Source organism: Pseudophryne corroboree, chromosome 1 (assembly GCF_028390025.1).
Source record: "Pseudophryne corroboree isolate aPseCor3 chromosome 1, aPseCor3.hap2, whole genome shotgun sequence".
Classification (NCBI taxonomy): Eukaryota; Metazoa; Chordata; class Amphibia; order Anura; family Myobatrachidae; genus Pseudophryne; species Pseudophryne corroboree.
Window position 1 is genome coordinate 842,715,247 of NC_086444.1, and position 18,497 is coordinate 842,733,743.

Below are 18,497 nucleotides of genomic sequence, written 5' to 3' on the forward strand. Positions count from 1 at the left end.
TATGTGGACTGTATGTAACACCCTCTACCCCTAACCCTGGTGTGTGGCCCCCTGTGTTCCCATGTCTGTGACACTTTGTGCCCTCACGGCACACAACCCACTGTTCTTTACCCTCTACACACTGCTTTATGTACGTGTTGCACCTTCTACGCCCCTCACATTTTTTATTGGCACCCTAGTCCCACTGAATTTCTGGGTGCCCCCTAACCCTGTGTGTCTAATTTTCTGTGCCTCCCAAGTGTGTGAAACTGTGCATCCCCTGCCCCTGTATGTGTGAGATATACTGTACCCTGCTCTGGCTGGTCATGCGCTGCATGGTGGGAGAAGGGACGGAGTTGTCTACTAGGGTTTTCTGCCAAAAACTCTCTCCTCTTGCTCGTCTCTTCCCAACATGTCTCTCTACCCGAGTCTCCCTCTGTCACCTGACCGTGGTGCCACCAACATTTTTAACCCGTAATTCCACCTCCTCATCCTGGTATCTATGCCTTCGGGACCACCAAAAATACATTATATAAATATATATATATATATTAGAGATGAGCGGATTCGGTTTTACTCGGTTTTACTCGGTTCTCAAAACCGAATCTTATTGGCTATCCAAAACACGTGACATCCGTGAGCCAATAAGATTCGGTTTTGAGAACCAAGTAAAACCGAGTAAAACCGAATCCGCTCATCACTACTATATATATATATATATATATATACACACTCACACACAAAAACACACACACACGCACACACATATACACACAGAGAGAGATTTCTAGAGAACAGTGTGTGCCTTGTGAACCCAAAAACACCTTCGTGGATTACTTGTTCCTGAACTGAAGGTTGGGTTGGAACTGCTGTTTGTGATTGAATTTCAATTGGTTCCTCACCAGATGATTCAGCCATTGTCGCATGAGAGGTGTCCGTCCTGAGCATGAGATCTGTAATTTGGGTGAAAAATATTTTTAAAGATTCTTTGCAAAATTCGGACTAACATGTTTTAGGTCTCAACCAGTAGAAGCATAAATACCTGATGGGTTGGTAGTTTTCCACTGTGCCTTTGTTAGAGTGGTGGCAGGATTCCCAGGGGCCACTGGGGCAGGGGCAGGTGCAGGATCAGGAGCAGGTCCAGGAGCAGATGCAGGAGGTGCTATGCAAAATTGAAAAAAATAATTTTTTGGCATGTATGTCTATCAGCTATCACAATAAATGCGTTTTAACAATGAGCAAACATCTGTTGAAATACCCAAAAGCAAAATGCACCACTATAGGCTAATGAAAGTTGCTAACAACTAATTTCATATCCAATACCAATACCCCGCAAAAGTGGTGCTTAAAAAAAAACCATGGCCAAAATCAGAACCCACACAATCTAAATGTTTAAAAAAAAAAGAATACACATCCACCTGTACAAATAAGCAATCAGTTTTTGGACTGCTAACTCCAACTCTACTGACCACATTAGTGCCCCCTCCTGAAATTTGGAGAGTTCCAAACTTTTGGACGCCTCACATCTCCAAAGCCTCAGTGTTTTCCATCCCTTGCCTCATTTGCCACTAAATTCTTGCCAAGCGAAAAACCATGCTCCCTACAAACACCTGTTCTAGATTAGTCAGCACTGCATGCTTCTCATTTGTCCCCTGCACCTCTCAAAACCTCCATTCACTACTGCATTACACCCATTCCTCAAAGTCATACCCTATCCTCCTTGACCGAGGTGCACAACTTACATCCAACGCTGTATGCTACTACATCAGGCACCACATACTAGATAACTGGGTCTGCAGACAACAGACAGTCCTGACAACTTAAATTGGAAAAAATTGCACTTCAAACACAACCTGACAACTCCAAACAGGCCCAATGCACATTAATGCATATAGCAGGGCAATAAATGAAATCAGTCACGAACAGGAAGCTAAAACACACACTACACTTTTTGTTCATCCACTCGTCCCAAATATAATTAAAACAATACCAGCAGGTATTCTTCGGACTGGAGTAACCGCAACAGGCTGCCTTAATACGCTTGCAACACCAACATCTGTAAAAAAAAAAAAAAAATTACAATTGTAACGTGCAAAACTTGAAAAATACTTTAGAATGAATAGAAGAAGAAAAAAGACCTTTGCCACGCTCTTCACTGCCTTGAACGGAATGCATGTAGATGCTTTAGTCACCTCACTGCTTTGTTTCAACTGTTCTCCATTGTGCTTTTGCTTTTACTAGTTTGCTTTTTGGGCAGATTCTGAGCTGCAGTAGTGGGCACTGAACCCAAAATAAAAAACACACACAAAAAAATAATGTAATCGTGCCAATCACTGAGAAATAGCTCTGAAACAAAGATGACAAAACAGGCAAATTAATACCGGTATCCAAATAAGTGGAAGGTACAGCCGTGTCCACACCACCCTCAACTTCAACAAGTACAGGCAGGGCCGTTTCTAGCCAATTTGGCTCCCAGTGCGAGATTTAAAAATGCGCCCCCCCTCCCCATTCACATAAGAAAAAATGCGCCCCCCCCCCATAGATATAAAGAGGAAAAGTATGCGCGCTCCCGGCAAGGGGGCGTGACCTTGTTAAAATGGGCATGGCTTTGTTAAGATGGGTGTGGCCTCATCTGATCTCATCATCACAGCCACCACAGGATGAAAAAAAAAGAGTCCTAATTTTACACATTACAGCAGGCACGCAACCCCATTTTACACAGCACGGCAGGCAAGTGTCCCCATTTTACACAGCACGGTAGGCAAGTGTCCCCATTTTACACAGCACGGTAGGCAAGTGTCCCCATTTTACACATTGCGGCAGGCACGTGCCCCCATTTTACACATTGCGGCAGGAAAGTGTCCCCATTTTACACATTGCGGCAGGAAAGTGTTGTTACGCACACCAGTGCTAACAGGAGTATACCGGTGTATGAACAGAGAGGGAAGCGAAGCAAACGAACTCACAGACAGTATAACATAACATACACAGGAGGTGATGGAATAACTAATAAACACAAAGTGAACGGAGAAGCCCAAAGGCTCAGGAATTGGGTGTCTCCCTAGTGTCAGGAATGCTCAGATGGAATAGAGCGGACAATGAAGCGAGGTGTAGTGATTTAACATGTGGAGCACCTGAAATGATGTTGCTAAGAGCAACAGGAAAAACCCCAAAGGGTTACCAATGGGTGTGGGAATAAACTCCTTGGTCACAGATAGAAATATAGACACAAGGAGAGTATCCACAATCCTAACCTCCACTTGCAGGGCACAGGTTCAGCTTACTGCCACTAAACTGACACCCGGACGCCCTGCACAGTGAGGGAGGATTAAGCAAGCAGGTCTGAGAGTACAGCCGCAAACCTGCTGGGTTCACAGAATAGCAAAAGAACCCCAGCAGGTCAAACAACTGACTCCAGTCTTACTGCTAGGTCCGGATTGGCAGAATGAAGTACCGAATCCCAAGGCCTATTCGCAGTAAGCAACAAGTAAATACAAAGTCACACAGTACTAACTAACTCTCTGGAACTGACTAACAAACAAAGATTCAGCAGCATTTGCCTAGCCTGAGAGGATGGTTTATATAGCAGGTGCTGTCCACGCCCCACTCAGACCTCACAGACTGTGAGCACAAAACCAGCGCCGGATTCCCTGCCGTGCACAGAGCCTGTAACCACTACACAGTAAAAACCCGGACAGGAGTATCAGCTGCGCTCAGGTTACTTCGCTAACACTTGCCTCCTGGTTGCCATGGCGACGTGGCAGCACAGAGCAGGAGATCCTAACAGTACCCCCCCTCTGATGAGGGGTCAAAGAACCCCTACCACCGGGTTTATCGGGGAACTGCGAGAAGAAAGAGCGTATCAGTCTGGGGGCATGAAGATCACAACTGCGCACCCACGACCGCTCCTCCGGGCCATACCCCTTCCAGTGCACCAAAAATGACAGCCGACCCTGAACCATCTTGGAGTCAAGAACCCTTTCAACCACAAACTCCCTCTGACCCCGTATCAGAAAAGGAGTAGGTCTTCCACTGGAAGAAGGATTATTAACCGCCAGTTTTAAAAGGGAATAATGAAATGTTTTATTGATACCCAATGAACGGGGCAGATCTAACTGAAATGCCACCGGATTGATAACCCTGGTGATTTTATAAGGGCCGATGAACCGGGGGCCTAACTTATGAGATGGCTGTCTCAACTTCAAATTCTTGGTGGACAACCAGACGAAGTCTCCTAATTTGAAGCTGCAGGGTCTTCTCCGCTTATCAAAAACCCTTTTGGTCACTAATGACACAGACACAAGGGCTTTCTTCACTTTCCTCCAAATACCCCTAAGGACCAAAACAACAGAGGAACCACCAGGCGTGGAATCCAGGGGGTCAAAAGAATTGGCCTTAGGATGATGCCCATACACACAAAGGAAGGGAGAGATCCCTGTAGCAGAGTGAGCCGCATTGTTATAGGCAAACTCCGCCATGGACAGATGAGCAACCCAGTCAGTATGACACTTGGAGACATAACACCTGAGGAACTGCTCCAAGGACTGGTTCACCCTCTCAGTCTGCCCATTAGACTGTGGATGGTAGCCTGACGACAAGCTCACAGAAATCTGGAGATCAGAACAAAATGCCCTCCAGAATTTGGCCACAAACTGGGATCCACGGTCAGAGACCACATCAAGTGGCAACCCGTGGAGGCGCACAACATGCTGCATAAATAACTCAGACAGGCGTCTGGCCGATGGCAACCCAACCAGTGGAACGAAATGCGCCATCTTCGAAAACCTGTCAACGACAACCCAAATGGCTGTCATCCCCGAGGATTTGGGCAAGTCCACCACAAAATCCATGGAAATGTGGGTCCATGGCTTAGACGGAATAGAGAGTGGATGTAATGGGCTGACAGGAACCCCTCTAGGAGTTTTATTTCGGGCACAAACGTCACATGCCCGGACCCACTGATCCACATCCCTAGCCACCGAGGGCCACCACACCGCCCTAAACAGCAACTCCCGAGTTCTGGCAATACCCGGATGCCCTGCCGACCTCTTGGCATGGAATTCCAGGAACACTCTCTGTCTTAACCTAGGAGGCACAAACAAGAGACCTACCGGAAGGTCTGGAGGAGCTTGCTCCTGTGCTCTAAGGACTAATGACAAGAGGTCCTGGGTAATGCCCACTTTAATACATGATGGGGACACAATGGGCAATGGCTCCTCGGTGGTCTCTTGAACTGGAGCAAAACTCCGCGAGAGCGCATCAGCCTTGATGTTTTTTGACCCAGGGCGATATGTTATCAAAAAATTAAAGCGAGCAAAAAACAAAGCCCATCGTGCCTGCCTGGCATTGAGCCGCTTCGCTGACTCTAAATATGCCAGATTCTTATGGTCGGTGAGAATTGAGACCACAAACTTAGCCCCCTCAAGCCAGTGTCTCCACTCCCCGAGTGCATCCTTTATAGCCAACAATTCCCAGTTACCCACATCATAATTCATCTCGGCAGACGAAAATTTACGTGAAAAGTAAGCACAGGGATGAAGGCGATTATCAGACACCCCCATCTGAGAGAGCACTGCCCCAATACCTATCTCAGAGGCATCCACTTCTACCACAAAAGGACGCTCTGGATCTGGGTGTCGCAGCACCTTGGCCGAGACAAATGCCCTTTTGAGACGGGCCAAGGCCGCTTTGACCTCACAAGACCAGTGAGCAACATCCGCCCCTTTCTTAGTGAGTGCCACCAAGGGGGCCACTATAGACGAAAATCCAGCGATAGACCGTCTATAAAAATTTGCAAAGCCCAGAAAACGCTGAAGCGCCTTCAAACTAGTGGGCTGCACCCAATCCAGGACTGCCTGTACCTTAGAACCCTCCATTTGGAAACCTTCTGAGGAGATAATATACCCTAGAAATGCGATTTGCTGGACTTCAAACTCGCACTTCTCCAGCTTCGCCCCAAGCTGGTGGTCTCTGAGTTTCTGGAGGACTAAGCGTACATGCTTCCGATGTTCCTCCAGGGAATGAGAGAAGATTAGGATGTCATCTAGATAAACAACTAAGAATCTATCCAAATATTCCCTGAGCACATCGTTCATGAATTCCTGGAAGACTGCCGGGGCATTAGAGAGCCCAAAAGGCATCACCAAATATTCATAATGCCCTGAGTGGGTATTAAAGGCAGTCTTCCATTCATCCCCCTCTCTTATTCGGATTAGATTGTAAGCACCGCGTAAGTCAATCTTAGAAAAAATGGTGGCAGTACGAAGCTGGTCAAACAAAACCGAAATGAGAGGCAGTGGGTACGAGTTTTTAATCGTGATACGGTTCAATTCCCTGAAGTCGATGCAGGGTCGCAACGAACCATCCTTTTTACCCACGAAGAAGAACCCCGACCCAACTGGGGACTGTGAGGGTCTGGTAAATCCCTTAGCCAAGTTCTCCTGAATGTACTCTGCCATAGCCTGAGTCTCAGGACGTGACAGGGAGTACAACCTGCTCTTGGGAAGCTTAGCATCCGGCAACAAATCAATGGCACAGTCATAGGGGCGATGGGGAAGGTAGTACCTCCGCAACTTTTTTGGAGAACACATCCGCAAAATCTGCATAACATCCTGGCAATCCTGGCAAACTTAGCTGTGAGAGCCTGACTGGAAGGCTCAAGCAACTCCTGAAACAATCACTACCCCAACTAAGAATCTCCCCAGAGACCCAGTCAAATTGAGGGTTATGGGCCCTTAACCAGGGTAACCCCAAAACCAATGGGGCAAAAGAACAGACAGTCACATAAAAAGACAATTTTTCAGAGTGTGTGGCTCCAATAAACAAAGGAATTTGGCTGGTGCAGGAGGTAATTTTACCCTGGGACAATGGTTCCCCGTTTAACCGACAGATCTCAATCTCTGATGCCAAAGGTACTGAGGGAACAGAGTGTTCCAGGGCGAATTGACGGTCCATGAAAACCCCATCTGCCCCACTGTCAACAAAGGCCTCAGTCTTGACAGTTTGACCGAGGATCTCCAAAGTCACCGGAATGAGAAAAGTCTTTTTGGGAAATTCTGACTTCTGGCCTGACAGGATATTTCCCATCACCCTCAGGCCCTGAAGTTTTCCGGTTTTTCTGGGCATGATACTACAACATGACCTTTATTCCCACAGTACAAACACAAACCCTGCTGTCTCCTCCGCGTCTTCTCACGCGAGGAGAGGCGGGTAGCCCCAATCTGCATAGGCTCCTCGGAATATTCCTCAGAGTCTGAGGTTCCCTTGGGAAAAAAGGAAACTGCAGTCTCCCTTTCAAGCCTACGCTCTCTCAGCCGTCTATCCACCCGGATGGATAACTGCATGAGCTGATCTAAGCTATCAGGCGAGGGATATTGTACCAGTTGGTCCTTTATCTGGTCAGAAAGACCCCTTCGGTACTGGTTTCTCAGGGCTGGGTCATTCCACTGGGTATCATGAGCCAACCTCCGAAAATCCGTACTATAAACCTCAGCTGGCCGTCGCCCTTGCTTAAGGACCGTAATCTGAGCCTCGGCTGAAGCCATCTTGTCAGGGTCATCATACAAAAATGCCCAGTGCCGTAAAAAAAAGCATCAACACTTTTAAGCGACGGACAGTCAGGCTGTAACCCATATGCCCAGACCTGTGGGTCTCCTTGTAGCAAGGAAATCACCATGCCCACCCGCTGAATCTCCGACCCAGAAGACTGGGGCCTAAGCCTGAAATATAGCTTACAGCTCTCCTTGAAACAAAAGAACTGCGAGCGATCTCCAGAAAAACGATCCAGGAGATTTACTTTCGGCTCCTTAACCCCTGAACTTGCCGCTGCTGCTGCGGGAGCTCCGCTAGCGGCCTGCGGGGTGTTCATTTTAATGGACATCTCATTAAATTGTCGAGTCAGGACCTGCACCTGATCGACCACCTGTTGCAAAGTATTTTGAGGGGTATGCTCCATATTCCCACAAAATTCCAACAGGAGTAGGGCTGCTGAATATGTTACGCACACCAGTGCTAACAGGAGTATACCGGTGTATGAACAGAGAGGGAAGCGAAGCAAACGAACTCACAGACAGTATAACATAACATACACAGGAGGTGATGGAATAACTAATAAACACAAAGTGAACGGAGAAGCCCAAAGGCTCAGGAATTGGGTGTCTCCCTAGTGTCAGGAATGCTCAGATGGAATAGAGCGGACAATGAAGCGAGGTGTAGTGATTTAACATGTGGAGCACCTGAAATGATGTTGCTAAGAGCAACAGGAAAAACCCCAAAGGGTTACCAACGGGTGTGGGAATAAACTCCTTGGTCAGAGATAGAAATAAAGACACAAGGAGAGTATCCACAATCCTAACCCCCACTTGCAGGGCACAGGTTCAGCTTACTGCCACTAAACTGACACCCGGACGCCCTGCACAGTGAGGGAGGATTAAGCAAGCAGGTCTGAGAGTACAGCCGCAAACCTGCTTGGTTCACAGAATAGCAAAAGAACCCCAGCAGGTCAAACAACTGACTCCAGTCTTACTGCTAGGTCCGGATTGGCAGAATGAAGTACCGAATCCCAAGGCCTATTCGCAGTAAGCAACAAGTAAATACAAAGTCACACAGTACTAACTAACTCTCTGGAACTGACTAACAAACAAAGATTCAGCAGCATTTGCCTAGCCTGAGAGGATGGTTTATATAGCAGGTGCTGTCCACGCCCCACTCAGACCTCACAGCATGTGAGCACAAAACCAGCGCCGGATTCCCTGCCGTGCACAGAGCCTGTAACCACTACACAGTAAAAACCTGGACCGGAGTATCAGCTGCGCTCAGGTTACTTCGCTAACACTTGCCTCCCGGTTGCCATGGCGACGTGGCAGCACAGAGCAGGAGATCCTAACAAGTGTCTCCATTTTACACAGCACGGCAGGAAAGTGTCCCCATTTTACACATTGCGGCAGGCACGTGCCCCCATTTTACACAGTATGGCAGGCAAGTGTTCACATTTTACACATTGCGGCAGGAAAGTGTCCCCATTTTACACATTGCGGCAGGAAAGTGCCCCCATTTTACACAGTATGGCAGGCAAGTGTTCACATTTTACACATTGCGGCAGGAAAGTGTCCCCATTTTACACATTGCGGCAGGAAAGTATCCCCATTTTACACATTGCGGCAGGCACGTGCCCCCATTTTACACAGCATGGCAGGCAAGTGTCCCCATTTTACACATTGCGGCAGGCACGTGCCCCCATTTTACACAGCATGGCAGGAAAGTGTCCCCATTTTACACATTGCGGCAGGTACGTGCCCCCATTTTACACAGTATGGCAGGCAAGTGTTCACATTTTACACATTGCGGCAGGAAAGTGTCCCCATTTTACACATTGCGGCAGGCACGTGCCCCCATTTTACACAGCATGGCAGGCACGTGTCCCCATTTTACACATTACGGCAGGCACGTGCCCCCATTTTACACATTCCGGCAGGCACGTGCCCCCATTTTACACATTCCGGCAGGCAAGTGTCCCCATTTTACACATTCCGGCAGACAGGTGTCCCCATTTTACACATTCCGGCAGACAAGTGTCCCTATTTTACACATTCCGGCAGACAAGTGTCCCCATTTTACACAGTACGGCAGGTGGTGGTGGGGGGGAGGGAGAGAGTGAGAGAGGGAGAGGGGCTGACTTACATTTGAAGTGGTTCTTTCTGCTCTTCAGACGCCTCTCCCTCGTCTGCGCAGCGCTGGCCGTCTTGGCTCCCCCTTCTCCCTCCTCCCGAGTGCCCAGCTCGGGGGTCGGGATTTCGCGGAATAACGCGAATGCGTCGTGACGTCACGACGCAAACGCGTCATTTAGCGAAATCCCGCCCCCCGAGCTGGGCACTCGGGAGGAGAGGGGAGGGGGGTTTGAAAGTGCTCAGGGAGTGCCCGCCGCAAGAAACGGCACTGAGTACAGGTGAGAAGTGATTTCGGACCTTCTCTTCCCAGACTTTGAAATTAACATCAATAGTGGTCCCTCCCCCGGTACCCGCTGCATGTCTTGCTAGACGAGCCATTTTGTCTTTTGTGATTTTTTTACAGTCTCGCCACCTTTTCTAACAATTTTCAACAATGCGTTTTCTCACACCCTCAGCCCTAACTTTAGCAACTATGTCACTCCAAATTTTGTTTTTCCGTCTGAGTGATGTCGCAGCAGCATGAATACCCATAAGCCTGTCATAATGTCCAATTACTAAACTAACAAGGACATCATTCTCATCTTTGGCAACTGCTGCAGTGGGTCGGTATCACTGCTACGTGACATGCTGTGAATACAATTCAGAGATAGAGAGAATATATATATATATATATATATATCTCCTATATAATAGCCCAGATCTGTGACTTTGTGCCTCATTTGCTAACGCTGGACAACACTGGGCGGAGTTAGTCAAATGAGTTACAGATCTGGGCAAATCTATAGGAGACTTGGAAAAGAAGCAGATGGTATGTTCATGGCACAGGCAGGGGTGCATACCTCTCAGCTTTCTTCAGGCAAACAGGGGTGCATACCTCCCAGCTTTCTTCAGGCAGAAGGAGGGACACACGCGCAGCGAAAATGGGGAGTGGCCAACGAAAAGGGGCGAGGTTTTCCGTTTACATCAGTGAGGGGCCATGCCCAGCACTCTGTGAGCTGCTGGCATGCCCCCAGGAGTGGATTATGAGTCCGGGGGGCCCAGGGCACTTGAGACAAGGGGGCCCTATCTCATTGCTGTGCCTGCTGTGGGTTTGGGGGCGTGGCCTAATCATGGCCCGTGTGGCCACGTCCCCTTATGCAAATTCCGGGATTTTTTTTTATAGGATTTTGGCCCCTCAGCTAGGGGTGGTCGCTCCCCCCTACACACCCGCACAGGCAGAAGAAAGCAGGGAGGCTGCTGCCTCCCTGCAACACCACAGACCTGCCAACACGCAGCAGCATGTGCTGACTGTAGCACAATGCTGCTGCTGTTGCTAGCAGGACGGGGGAGCTTCAGAGCTGGGACAGAGCTACTCCAGCCGGGGGGCCCCTTAAAGCTGTGGGGCCCGTGGTACATACCCCCTGGGCCCCCCCCTTAATCCAGCTCTGCTGCCGGAACCCCCCTTAATCCGTACCCCCTGATGCCCCCTCTCCCTCTGTCTCCACTAAATAGACGCTGTGTGCATGCGCACAGCGTCTATTCACCGCTGCTCTGCTAAGCAGAACAGCGAGTACAGGAGCTTCCCAACTGCCCCCCCCCCCCTACCGCGGGACACTGCGGCCCGCGGGTGGGACAGCGGGACAGACCCCAAAAAATGGTACTGTCCCACGAAAATTGGGACAGTTGGGAGGTATGGGGTGTTTGAGGGGGTATGCCGTACAGACAGATGGGCACCGGCTCACTGTGTGCTTGACCCTCCCACATCAGCATACTCAGCAGGGGTTCTCTGGCGCGGAGCGTCACTTTCTGGCACACTCCACACTTCTTAGCTGCAGTTTTGTGGGGAACCTGCCGCTGTGCAAGTTCCGTACTGCCTCTGTTATCTCCAGCCCCGGCAACCCCACCGCTAGCTGCAGCGCTGCCGCCCGCAGTGAGGTGTGCTCAGCTCCTTCTCACACTTTATCTGGCGGCCAGCGCTGAAGAAGTCCGCACTGCTTGCAGGCGCCGAACCCCTCCTCCCTCCAGCCGCAGCGTCTCCTGGGGGCTAACCAGTCACTCCCAGTCTCCCCTTACCACAGTGTCCGGCAGCCACGAGGTCTGCGTCGCGTGCATGCTATGACTCCCTCCTCCCTCCAGTCGCAGTGTCTCCTGGGGGCTAACCAGTCACTCCCAGTCTCCTCTTACCACAGTGCCCGGCAGCCGCGCGAGGTCCGTGGTGTGTGACTGATGAGTGGGGGGAGGGATGCGGATGGGTAGAGGAAGCAGGACTCCAGCCTGAGAGAGTTAGCCATGCCAAGTCTCCACCAGCAGCAGATCCCAACAGGTTGGAGTGGAACAGCAGCAGCCAGCAGCAGTTACTCCGGTAAGACACATCTGTCTGTCACCACTGTTTTGTCCCTAATACCAATCTCTCCCGTGCCCTGTGTTCTGTCATGTCCCTGTCACCCCTGGCCTTGCCCTGTCACCCTTATCCTGACCCTTTCACCCTTATCCTGGCCCTTTCACCCTTATCCTGGCCCTGTCACCCTTATCCTGGCCCTGTTACCCCTATCCTGGCCCTGTCATCCCTGTGCTTGCCCTGTCAACCCTATCCTTGCCCTGTCACCCTTATCCTGGCCCTGTTACCCCTATCCTGGCCCTGTCATCCCTGTGCTTGCCCTGTCAACCCTATCCTGGCCCTGTCACCCCTGTCCTGGTCCTGCCGCCCCTACCCTAGCCCTGTCACCCCTATCCTGTCCGTCATTTCTGTCCTGGCCCCGTCGCCCGTCCTGGCCTCATCACCCCTGTTCTTGCCCCATCACCCCTGTCCTTGCCCCGTCACCCCTGTCCTTGCCCCATCACCCCTGTTCTGACCCTGTCACCCCCCTGTTACTGCATACCCTCCAACTTCCTTTTTGGCAGGTACAGTACCTGCAGCACCTCCAGACCCCTCCCCAATGCACCACACCTCCGCACCTTCCCCTCCACCACATGCGGCACTCCAGCCCTCCCCCACACGCTGTTCCTCCACACCACCTGCGGCTCCCACTCCCCTGCCCCTCCACCACCCACAGCATCTCTAGACCCCCTCCATCATCCACCCTCATATATGTCTCCCCCCACACCTGCCCCCCCTCCACCCGCAGCATCTGCAGACACCCTCCTCCATCAGCGGTCCCCTCCTCACCCACCCCTCCCCCACCCACGGCACCCCCGCACCTGCCCCTCCGCCACCTGCAGCGCCTCCAGACCCCCTTTCCCATCTGCTGCACCACCCGCACCTGCCCCTCCCTCACCTGCGGCGCCTCCGGACCCCCTACCCCACTCCCGGCACCCCCGCCCCTTCCGATCCCACTGCACCTCTGGAACCCTTCACCCATCCGCAACATCCCCGCAGCAGCCCCTCCCCCACCTGTAGTGCCTCCGGACCCCTCCCCCATCTGCAGCCCCCACTCCACTGCCCCTCCCCCACCCGCAGCACCTCCTGAAACCTTCCCCATCTGCATCCGCCCCCCCTCCACCCGCAGCATCTTCAGACACCCTCCCCCATCCGCAGTCCCCCCCGCACCCGCTACATTCTGTACATCGTGCCCTGCAGGTGCTGTTCACGCCGTCGCAAGGGGCTGCGCCTCCTTCACCATCGCACGCCCTTTCATTGTGCAATATTTAACCACTAATAAAGGAATGCAGGTAATACTCCATATAATACAAATATTGAACCCCAGAAAGGCATGCAAGGGTTAAGGGGGCGTAGCCCCTTACGATGGTGTGAAGAGCACCCGTAGGGTGCGATGAAGCACCTAGTACATATATATATATATATATCATTTTTTAGGCATCTACCCTGCTTGGATTGTTATATTTCTGTGTGGTAGGACTGGTATCATTATCACACAGCTTAGAGGGGCCCTTGTCCTGTTTGAAATCATGGAAAACACTGGGACCCCGGCCCAGAATGCCCCAGGGTGCAGCATTATGGGCATAATGGCACCTGGGGAAACATTTGGATTCACGCAGGAACAGATTGACAATATTTTGTCTAAGGAAATTTTGCCTGTCATGGATACGACAATGAAGGCTGAGGATTGCCTATTTCAGTTGATGAAATACAAACGCAGGGAGATAGATTTTTTGCTACATGGGATCTCTCTTACTGAATATTATAAAGAGCATAAAATCCCCAGAGGATTCCGTATCCGTAATGTGCCTACCATCGGGCGCCATAATCCAGATTTTGTTAGAAAATGGATTGGAATTCTCAATAGGTGTGCCTTTGACCTCATGGTCCTGGTGATCGAGGAGGCCAATAGAGAACTTCAGGTCACACGACAAAAAATTGTGACATTTGAGAGGGATAATCTGAAAGCATTCGAATCTGATAAATCACAAGATTGGATGCGTAAATTAGAAACGCAATGTGATCAATACAGACGAGAATTGCTCAAATTCAAACGTAATAAAAAGATGACTGTAGACCAGGACTATGATGACAATAAAGTCTACAGGTGGCTGGCTGGTGTGGACACCGTGGATAAACCGCGAGCCGTACAAAATCGTAGACCTTGGCAGAGGAAAAAGCAAGGCTCGAGGAGTGCGAAGTCTAGCAGTGACAGCGACTTCGCTTTCTCTGAATCAGAAGAAGCTTCGGGGAGTGTCCCTTTAGAACAAGCTTCAAAAGATGGTCACGGCCGGACCGAAGGACTCCCACCCGCAGGGGTGGCCAGAACAAAATGGGTCCGAAGAGCTGCCCAGAACAAGAACTACACCTAATATTCAACTTGTCCAGTTGAATTATTACGCCTACAGAAACCAAGGTACTGAGCCGTGGCCTTAGCTTTGTACCGACCAATGCATATGATCCTTTTAATTGGTCGCGAGACTTACATCAATTTGCCAGAAAGCTCAGGCTCAAAGAATTTTTCCAGAACTCTCCCTCTCAGACGGCCGCACCTTCTGTGTTTGATAATTTTTTACACCGGGTGTCCAGGTCCAAATTTGATCCGGTCTCTTCTAATTCCTCTATTAGAACTTTTAACAGACTGATGGACGATTCGGTCAATAGGTTCCTAGCTGCTCCAGCTAAAGTCAGATTAAATTTGTCCCTCAGTGAGAGAGATGCTTTAAAGAAGCTCCAAACGTACCAGGACATTGTGATCCGGCCCGCCGACAAGGGCGGGGCCATTGTCATCATGGACCTTGATTATTACAGGGATGAAGCTTTGAGCCAACTCGCTGAACCGGGGGTATACCGTAAGCTTTCTAAAAATCCAACGTTAGAATACCAACAGGAATTGTTTACCATCTTAGATGAAGCCAAAAAACAAGGTTGGCTACCAGAAAAGGTGTATAGGGCGTTATGTGTTCAGCACCCTAAGAGCCCTATACTCTATACAATTCCGAAGCTTCATAAACATCAGACTAAACCTCCTGGGAGACCGATTATCTCCGCTAGAGACTCTTTATATCAGCCTGTGTCTCAGCTTCTGGACAGTGTCCTGCAACCATTACTATTGGGACAGAAATCCTTCTTGAAGGACACGAATTCATTTATTCTGAAATTACAGGAACTTGAGGCATTACCACCAGGCACATTGATGTGCTGCCTAGATGTCTGCAGCTTGTACACATCCATCCCACACCAGGAAGGGATGTGTGCAATGCGAGACTTCCTGGAGGACAACCTAGCGCCTACATCATTTAAGCACAGTTTGTTTCTCACTCTGTTAGAACTAACCTTGAGCAGAAACTATTTTCTGTTTGACGGTGAATTCTATTTGCAGCTGCGAGGGTGCGCGATGGGATCATCAGTAGCGCCCTCGTATGCTAACATTTATGTTTGCACAGGAAAATAGGATGTTTTTTACCAACCAGTCTGTGGCAGAAAATATCATCTTGTACACCAGATATATTGATGATGTTTTCCTGTTATGGGGGGGTGGGATAGAAGCTTTTCAGAAGTTGATGTTGGAAATTAATACCCTCCCTTCTCCTATTAAATTCACGTATACGTGTGATGAGAGGGTGGCCAACTTCTTGGATGTTAAAATCATGCTTACTGAGGGCCGTATTTCCACTGAAATTTTCTCCAAACCAACTGACAGGAATACATTGTTGATGGCCTCCAGCCATCACCCCAAGCCGTTGAAAAAGGGAGTTTCCCTGTCCCAGATGATGCGGGTAGCCCGCATCACTAGTGACAGGGACAAGGTCCCGGCTCTCCTAGATGATATGATTCTTAAATTTTTAGCGAGAGGATATGATGGTTCGGTGTTGCAGTTACAAAAACAACAGGTGCTACAGATGTCCAGGGATCAGTTGTTACACCCTATAAAGAAAGACCCTAGTGGCATCCTTCCATGGGCCACTGATTTCTCCACGGCCAGCCCGATTATCCGTAGAGCTACACAGGCCTTGTGGCCTATTGTAGCGTCGGACCCGGAGTTGCCGTCGTTTAAAAACATTAAACCTATTGCTGCATTTAGACGAGGAGCTAACTTACGTGATAAGGTTGTTAGAACCGACATTACAGGGATGGGTAATGTCCCTGTATCCAATGTACAAACAAAGGCCCCGGGGTGTTACCGTTGCCCCAAGTGTACGACATGTAATTACATGGTGTCTTGCAAAGAATTCCAACATCCTCATAGGAATTTTAAATTCTCTATTAGACAGGTAATAACTTGCAGCACTGCGTTTGTTGTGTATGTCATAGTTTGCCCATGTGGTTTACACTACATTGGGCAAACCACACGCAAACTCAGTGAACGTATGGCAGCACATCGTTCCGCCATAAAATTAATATTGGAAGGTAAACCTGTAGACCAGCCGGTGGCCCGGCACTTCAAGACCGCGGGCCACCCGTTAAGTTCTTTGAAATATTTCGGTATCGAACATGTACCATCGTCCATCAGGGGAGGGGATAGGGCCAAGATCTTATTGGAAAAGGAGACCCGGTGGATCTTAAAATTGGACACGTTCTGGCCTCGCGGCCTGAACGACAAAATCAACTGGAATGTATTTGGCTAGGCAGTTGTGTCCATTATTATTCAGGCAGGATCAATACTAGCACAGTTGTGCCTTGCAACAATGTTCCACTCATAATCAGGAACCGAAGCTTTGGTCCTGTCAAATAGTGGGATATTCCTTGCATCATACTAATTATGCCATTTAGGTTGATTTGATTGTATATTCTGGGTCTGCTTGGGAATCACAGCAGTGATTGGTTAAGTTCCCTATATTTGGGGCCAGGGATTCCCAGTTTTTCCTAGTCAAACATTTTTTGTATGTTCTTTTTATGTTATATGTATATGTGATGTATTTTTTATGTCATAATTAGTAGTATTTTTTGCTATACATGTTTATTCCCCTTTGAGTTTGTGATTATCATGTGCATTTAATACTGCTTTTACAGTGGAGGTGAATCTGGCCGTCCCCCGCAGCTGGTGCCCCGACGGAAGAGGAAGCAGAACTGGCCTCCTGTGAGACGCTGCAGTGAAATGGTGAACCGCAAGCTGCGGGTCCCCATGGTAACGGGTGACGCGCTCACCGGAAGTGACCCGGCGGCTTCGTTTCCGGAAACGGGTCCGCGAGGAGGACGCGGCCGTCGATGCCTCTGTGGGTATTTATGTGGGGTAAGTGGTGTTTGTCTGTATTGTCCAGCATTTGGTGTCATTGCTTGAGGAAAGGGCGTTCTGCCCTGAAACAGCTGTCGCTTAAAATACACTGCATGTTCTTTGAGTTCATTGCCTCCAGTGCCGTTCTTTTCTGGAATACTGTATGGACACTTTGAATGCAGCACGGAGGCTGGTTGTTACAGTTGATTTTGCGAGTGCCGACTGCTTTGCCTATATATATATACATACATATAAATTATTGCCAAGAGAAAAAAAAAACACTTACATAGGGTTCAGGTGATTTGAAAGAACACCAAAAACCACCAAAAGCTCCAGCAGACGGACGGTCCAGGAAAAGCTCCGATAGAATGAAGGTCCAGTAAAACTAAGTAAAATTAAACACATAGCAAACCATTAAAATTGAGTAAGCATGGAAATTTAAAAAAAAAAAAAACAATTAAGAAAGAAAAAATGGTCAAACCCCAATCTACTGCATTAGAAGGTAGGCATGGCACCAAGTAGGGGGTAAAAAAATCATGGCATACAAATGCAGGAAAAAAACATGGGCAAACCTCAACTGTACAGAAATCACAACTAGGCGTGCCACCAAACTGGAAATTAGAAAACATGGCATACAAATGCTGCAAGAAAACATGCTCAAATCACAATGCACAGCATTAAGAAGTAGAAATGGGACCAAGCAGGAAAAAAAAAACCATGGCATACAAGTGCATCAAGAAAACATGGTCAGAGCCCAATGCACTGCATTAGAAACTAGGCGAGGCACCCAGCAGGGGGGGGGGGGACAAATGCAGCTATAAAACATGGTCAAACCCACCAAAAACAAACAAAAAAAACCACATTTATTTGTATTAAAAAAGATATTAACTGACTGTCGGCTCTCAAATGTTTAGTGGTGGGGGGTGAGATGGCCCCATTCCAGCACCTATGACCCTTTCCCTTATCATTTGTATACCGGTATTTGACATTTTATATTTGAATAGTTAAGCAAGTGGCAGCTCTTCCACCAAGTGTTGCCCCTTGGAAAGACAGGTGTTCTGGGTTTATGACTTGGAAATCTAATACATAAGCATGGCCATTAGCCAATGCATGAGCAAGTTATATAAGGATTGAAAGTGATCCTTTGGATCCCTCTCTGGGGAGTTCTATGGTAAGAAGCTCATAGGCTTCTATAGGCAATGCCATCTATAGATGGCATTGCCTATACAGCACAAGTTCTAGAGAGTTTCGCTTTCCAGTGCTTGGTGGATACCAGCACATC